Source organism: Arachis ipaensis, chromosome B04 (genome assembly GCF_000816755.2).
Source record: "Arachis ipaensis cultivar K30076 chromosome B04, Araip1.1, whole genome shotgun sequence".
NCBI lineage: Eukaryota > Viridiplantae > Streptophyta > Magnoliopsida > Fabales > Fabaceae > Arachis > Arachis ipaensis.
In genome coordinates this window covers 26,149,208-26,156,722 of record NC_029788.2, presented here as the reverse complement: position 1 = coordinate 26,156,722, position 7,515 = coordinate 26,149,208, and the positions used below count along the sequence as shown (strand labels likewise).

At 37.8% G+C, this 7,515-nt stretch overlaps 1 long non-coding RNA gene across 1 annotated transcript; it reads right to left on the bottom strand.

Annotated features, from left to right (window-relative positions):
• Window positions 700-6,844, bottom strand: LOC110270995. Its single transcript, XR_002360891.1, has 3 exons — window positions 6,824-6,844; window positions 6,420-6,541; window positions 700-727 (listed from the first exon to the last, which is right to left on the bottom strand). It is a non-coding gene; the product is annotated as an uncharacterized LOC110270995 (long non-coding RNA).

The window sequence follows — 7,515 nt, the reverse complement described above, 5'->3', positions numbered from 1 at the left end:
TGAACTCTATTTAAGGGTTTGCCACTGGTTAATGGTTGCTGCATGCACAAGGCGGGATTCGAACCCCAACACTTGTTTAAGCGGACTAGTGAGCTAACCATTAGACCTACCCAACTTGGCGCAAAATTAATTTTATTAGCATTTAATTTTCCATCAGAAATTTCTGATGGTAGCACGAATTAGTGAAACACAGCATTTAGGCAACAATGTAACACCCTACCACACAGAATTTTACGCTTAGGACGTAAATCAGAGGTTGGAGGTGCTACGACCTCTAAAAATAAAAATACTTATATGATATATATTTAAAAAAAATTATAACTAGGAGACTTGAAAGAAAACTAAACAAAAGCATAACAGAAATCGCATCCCACTCATACGGATAAGCGTAAAATGGATATAAAGATTGAAAGGGAAGATAAACTATACAAATTTAGAACAAAATTCCAAAAGGTACAAATATCAAGCTCCATATTCGACCTGCGAAGCCAAGGCCGACCAGAGTATACATACATACATATATATAACCCAAAAGCATCCCAAAATATAAGACAAACACCTGTTTCTCCATGTCGACCTCTAAGAGGGACGAGATACAGAAAATATAAGGCGGAGAATCTATATACATATATATACATAAATAATATACAAACACTGAATCCCAAAATATAGTTCTTCATTTCCAAGAGTCTCCAGAATGCTCAATGAGGTGCCTCTCGACCTGCATCTGAAAACAACAAAATATGTATGGAATGAGAACTTGGGATTCTCATCATGGTAAAGGTTCCCGCATAGTTAATATAAAAGGTCCCGGAAAAGCCAGAGGCAATTCTAGAACTCCGACACTCAGATTTAAACTTAAGGAGGTATACTAAACCAGAAATTAGGTATGTATCTAAGGTGATCAGGTTCTAAATATATCTTTAACCTAACACTTCACTTTCTGTCTCCTCCAAACCTCCTAAATACCGGTGGAACTACCCTCAGTGTCACCTCCACCAGTATGCGGAATCTCTCAGTTGCAAAGACATACAATTCAGATAAAGAAAACACAAATATAGGTACAGATACGGCAGTAAGAGAAAATAGCAATTTATCATATATAAGCATTTAGGCAAATCAAAGAAATACACAATCAAGCAAAACATACAAATTCATATGATGTATGCCTGTCCTACGGCCGATGAGTCTCATCTGTCGGTTATAAAGCCAACCCGACATGTCCGGTAGCTAACCCTAGACAGAATACCAAACACGGAACAAGTAGGACCAATCCGAAACCCTTGCATCTTACTCGTGTACCTGGAGCAGGGGATAACCTCACCCTTGCCTCTTACCCAGGCGGTGTTACAATTCTCAACCCGGAGCAAGCGGCAATAGAACTCAACCCTTGCCTCTTATCTAGAGTCTCGAACTCTTATTCAGAGAAAATGGATAACACCACTGCATCTTACTCAGAGTCTTGATTCTTACCAGGAGCAAGTGGATAATACCATTGCATCTTACCCGGAGTCTCAACTTTTTTCCGGAGCGAGTGGACAACGCCACCACCTCTTACCCGGTCACATATATCTCATTATCATTACAATTCATTCATATTCATTCAAAATTCATAATTTAATTTAGTTCTCGTCATTTTTCTTTCTCATAAACAACCTCATCATCAGTCACTTCTCAACTCAGTCATATTTCATTACTATTATCATTATTTTCATCATCTACTTCTTATTCAACATTACCAACCTCTCATCAACTAATTATCACTTCGCACATCCTTCTCAATCTTTCCTTAACTCATTCAACCTATTCACTTTTGTTCTAAAGTTTAAAGGCTCGCTAACGGACCTTAAACAAGTGTAAAGAGGTTCGGAAAGCTAGTGAATATGTTTAAAACTCAAAAATACCATTTTTACAAAACAAGGTGGTCATACGTACGCATGCCACCCCATGCATACGCACAAATGTGATTCTTGGCAAACTCGCGTACACGAGCAGCTCCCGTGTACGCGGGTACTCAAAATCGAGGGGATGCCTCACGTACACGTAAACAACGTCGCGTATGCGTACCTTCAAAACTTGGCTTTTCATGCATACGCATGTTTGTAAAACTTGACAAAGTCGACGCCATACGCATCCACCTCATGCGTACGCCAGTGTATAAAACAGAGAATATTCTCGTGTACGCATGCATGTGTCCGGATATGCATGGATTACTTTTCGAAAAAAAAAAAACTGTTAAGTCTGCAGAATTCCATATTTTTACACACCTAACTTCGAACGCGCATAACATTTCCGTTAAAAATTGTTTTTAATTCATTCTTTGAACGGCATAAATTTCATGGACCTAATTTGTATTCAAAATAAGTTTTACAAAATTTGGGGATCCAAAAGCCAAGTTATGACCTGTTGAAGTTGGTCAAAAATCAGCTTTTACTAAAAGTTTCCAACACTAATTTTCCAAAATCCTCAATCCAATTCACTTCAATTACAATAAAAAAACCACTACCAATTACCTCTCCATCCTTCCTAACCATTCCATTTCTAATTTCTCAACTCAATTCACATTACACATTCTTAATTTTCACCGATCATCACCAACATCAACAATTATCATCACTTCATAATCGTCAAATCATCAACATATACAATTCATATATCTCAACATATCAACATACACATTCATTCACAATATTGATGTTTGATCACTAACCATCAACAATCATGATCATACATTATATACATACATACATACATATATATAACCCACCAAACTCACCAATTCAAAGCATTCAAGCCTATCCTATGGCCACTAGCCTAAATTTTTACACGACATTTAATATTAACTACGAGAAACCAAAACCATAACTTAGTCGATTCCTCTCTAAGCTCAAAACACCCCAAAAGTCCTCAATTCACAAGCTTCAAGCCTCCACCAAAAATATTTCCAGCACCCAATACTCAATTCAAGCTTCTAACTTTATCAATTTGATCCCAATTTACATAATTCAAGCTAATTCCACAAAAACATCACCAAAATCAACATAGAATTTGCTATTTCAACAATTTCACAAGGTTTAGACGTTTCTTACCATTCTCGCGAATGTTCGAAGCAAAAACCTAGTAATTCCTTACCACTAGAGCACTCCTAACCATAGTTGTAAAAATCGGACCAGACTGGCCGGTTCGACTAGAAAACCGGTGAACCGGACTCTACACCGGTCCGGTCCGAGGTTAGGACCGTTCAAGGTAGAGAACCGGAACGAACCGGTTAAACCCATAACGAACCAGCTAAAACCGGCCAAATCCGCTGAAAACCAGACCGAACCGAACCGTTTGGTCCCAACTGAAGCCGAAGTTACGATGCATCTGGGTTCTGCAAGTCTACCATGCTCTCCATAAGCTCCAGTGTGCCAAGTGTCAAAGCTGTGTGGTTTTTGGAAAATTTTCCAAAATAGCTCTCAAAGGGTTCGAACTGCTCACTCCAAGGTTGCAAGAAAGACATTCTGACCACCAAGCTACATTGCTTTTTACTAATACATATCCAAATTATAATACATATAGCAATTTTCTATTTACTTATATTCAATAAATTTTAATTTTAAAGTCATTAATTTTTAAATCAATTATATTTTATTTAACTATAAATTTTATTAAAAAATATATATATATTAAAAAGATAAAAAAAATTATTAATCATAATTTTTAACCAGTAACCTAGTGACCCAGTAACCTCACCGGTTCGATCACCGATTCGGTTCTGACAACTATGCTCCTAACATTATTAAAATACAAAATCTCAATACCCATGAACCCAACATTTTTTAAATTGAGGAGGGAAAGGCTGGGTGAGAAATATCAAATTTTTTACCACTTTGTTACGATGGATTTGAAGAAAATTCTGAAATGAAAGTGTGGCCGCTGATGACTCGTCAATCGGAGTTCGGATTGTGAGATATAGAGGATTGAAGGTTGAAAAGGATTAGAGTTCTTGAGTTGCTCCCTCTCCCAATTCCCAACATGATTCTCTTTGTAATTTGGGAGAAAATGGCTGAGTGTTGGCTTTATATAATGGGCCTTGGTTTCGGTTTGGGTTCGGTTCAATCGGTTTGCTTTGTTGGCTCAATTTTGGGCCAAAATCTTTAAAATTAGTGTCAAAATTCATATTTTACATATTTTTTCTCTTCTAACTTATCAAATTTAATTTTTTAATTTCTTTGAATAATAATTAATTTAGTAGCTAATTATTTATTTATTACTCGGGATTTACAATGAAGACCTTGTCGTAAGATTTTTTTGCTGGTAAATCCGATAGTAAATTTGAGGTAAAATTCAAATGCGAAAGTTAGTGCCATGGTTGTCATAAATCAGTACATCATCATCACTATTACTGGAGTCTCCGTGGAAATTCCTCGCTGTCGCTGTTGGTGTCCTTTGTCGTCAAAAGTTATCACCGTATCGTTGTTACCATCGCTTAGGTCCATCGCGCCAAAGGTAAGGTTGATCTCTATTTTTTCTTTTGGTTGTTTGTTATATTACACGTGTAACACCCTCACTATCAGAAGTCACGCTTCCGGCTGCGCTACTCTGATAGCAAGAAGCATTACAACTACTTTATATATTAAATACTAAAATAGGAGCCTGTGACTTGACACTGTATCGCTGATTTCTTTGAACATCGGAAATAAATACTTTGTCTTAAAAAAAAACAAACAAGCAGGCATAGATTCATATACAAGACTCCTTACGTAATAACTCAATATATTATACATATAAAACATACAATTCCTATCCCTCTTACAAACTTGTAATAACAAAGACGAGGGAAGAAAATAATCTAAATAATACAACAGCATATAAATCAAATGCAGTATAACTCTTCTTAATGCTTCTTCATCCGGTTCATGAAAAGGTAAAGCTGTAGGGGGGTGAGAACCTAACCACACGGTCTCACCATGGAATTTCAAAGTTGTCATAAGAAGATATTTAATAAGAAAACTGTTCTCAAGCTCAGTGATTATCATTGCTTTATGAATCTTTTAAAACCCATAGGAAATCGTTCAAAAACTTTTTCAAAGAAACAATGTTTAATCTTTCAGAAATTCAAAACATTTCCTTTCTTATAAGAAAATCTCAATCAGAAGCCAACCACGCAATCAAGCAACACAGTCATCAATTCAGCACCAAATTTCATTCTCAAATGTAGCACGCCAGGACAAACACAAGCAAGATAGACAAGGAAAGCACAAGTAGGTAGCAGTTACAGTAAATAGTTCAAGTAGCAGTTAAGAACAGCTTAGCAATTAGGCAAACCAAAACAAGTTCAAACCCAAGCAAAACATACAAATGCATATGATGCATGCCTGTCCTATGGCTGATGAGGCTCATCTGTCGGTTATCCAGCCAACCCGACAAGTCTGAATTGTCCTTAGACTGTCCCCCGACGTGCATCCTCAAGAGTCTATGCATAGCTTTTTCTCAAATAATCAATATTGCTCAATGGGGGTAATATTCCCAGGGATTTATATAGTGCCCGGTCACACTTACGTCGTAGGGTCAACAGAGTATCGAGTTTTCAACCTGGTACACGTGGTGGCAAGCTACGGCACTTAATCTAGGGAACCTCGTATCTCAGATATTTCAAATTCATAAGCCAAAAAAATAATTCATTCATCATTCATCAATATCTAAGCCATTTTCAATATCATCATCATTCTTCAATCCATATCCCATTTCCAAATTCATTCAAAAATCATATTTCAAATCAATACTCATCATCCCTCTTTCCGTTTCGTTCACTAACAATTCTCAATCCAAAACATAACTTTTTCTTTGATAAATGAAGTAATCTTAAATCATATAATGCTTAAAATTAAACCTTTTAAAATAACTACTTCAAATGAAACTTCTAATTTTATAAAATTTTGGCAGCATCTCCTCTAAAACTCGGATTCTGCTACTCTTTTCGGGTCCCATCCAAACATTTATCAAATCTTTCCAAAACCTCAATCATTTTCCAAGATTCAGCTAGTTCCAATATCAAATTATTTTCAAAGCGAATCAGTTCCCATAATAAATCTCTTTTTAAAATCAAACCAGCTCAAATACTAAATCATTTATAAAGTCATTTATAAAGTCACTAACTCAAAATTAAACCATTTCCAAATCCAATTCCTTTACATCATCAAAAATAGCTTCAAAACCAAGAAAAGCCATTTTTCATAATAATCAACTAAATAACCTTTCAAACTAATTTCTTTTCACCAATCACAAACTACTCAAGCAATCAAGCAATCAGTCATTCAGTCCAGCAAACAACCACATTTAGAAGACAACTATAATCACAGGCATATGTTCTCTGACATTAATATCTATTTATCATAACTCTGTAATATAAATTAGATTTTAAGAAAAACCCCTACCTCGATGTCCCAATCGCAGAATTTAACTCAATAATCCCCTTTATCCCCAATTCATGGCAGCAGCAGCGATCTTAGCAGCTCCATTATTAATTATGAATTTGCAATAGATAAATCGAAAGTAGCTAAAATGGAAACATATTTCTGTAATTAGAGTAAGGGTAGCACAAGGAAACCAAATAGCAGTAGGATAAAGGCAGAAACATTATAAATTTCAGAATTAAAGGAGTTGAAATCAAAATAGGAAGAATAGTGCTACTGGAGACAACAACATTCAGTAGTTCCAAACAAGGGCGGCAGCGCCGAGATATGACAATAGTGACTCTGGTAAATTAAACGGATCAAAACTAGCTGCGTAAATAAAATGGCACAAAGAAGAATAAAAGCGATCTTACCCACAAACTTACCAAGATGAAAAGTAGTGGCTACGTCGTTTCTCACTACAATCAATCGGCAGCAAGGACACAACCGGGTTCATCACCAAAAACGGTAGTAATTGCAAGCTCTGGAACACCGATAGTAACAGCAATAGCAGCGGAGGTATCCATCGCCACCTCCTTTCTTTTCTTGCTCGGACTCCTCCCTGCGGCGAACCCAACAGCAGCAACAACTCTCACAATAAAGGTAAACTTAACGGATGAAGAAGCTGAAGCAGGGTTAGGGCTTACCAATAGATACAAGCTTGAAAGACGGTTTTCGGAGGCGACGTGGCGTGGTGCGGTGCGGTGGGCGGTGGCAGATCTGCGGCGGTGAAAGGCGGTGGAGGCACAGCCGCTCGAACAGAAAACCCCTCTGTCGATCTTTCTCTCTCCTCAAGCTTCTCTCTCTTTGAATCTTGCCGGCGGTAACCTTAGGAGCTCGGTGACGGCAATAACACACGGCGGGACAGTTTTTACGCAGCGGGTCGCGCTTCTCCTCGCGGCGGTGGCCCGCGTCTTCTCCTTCCCCTCTTCGTGATTCCAGCGGCGGTGGCAAGAATGGGTTCGGTGGCGGCAAGCTACTTCCTCCCCGACGCTCTCCCTCATCGGTGCGACACGGCGGCGTGGCAGCAAAAACGTCCGCCGGCGCCGTTCTTCTCTTCCCTTCTTTCCTTTTTCCC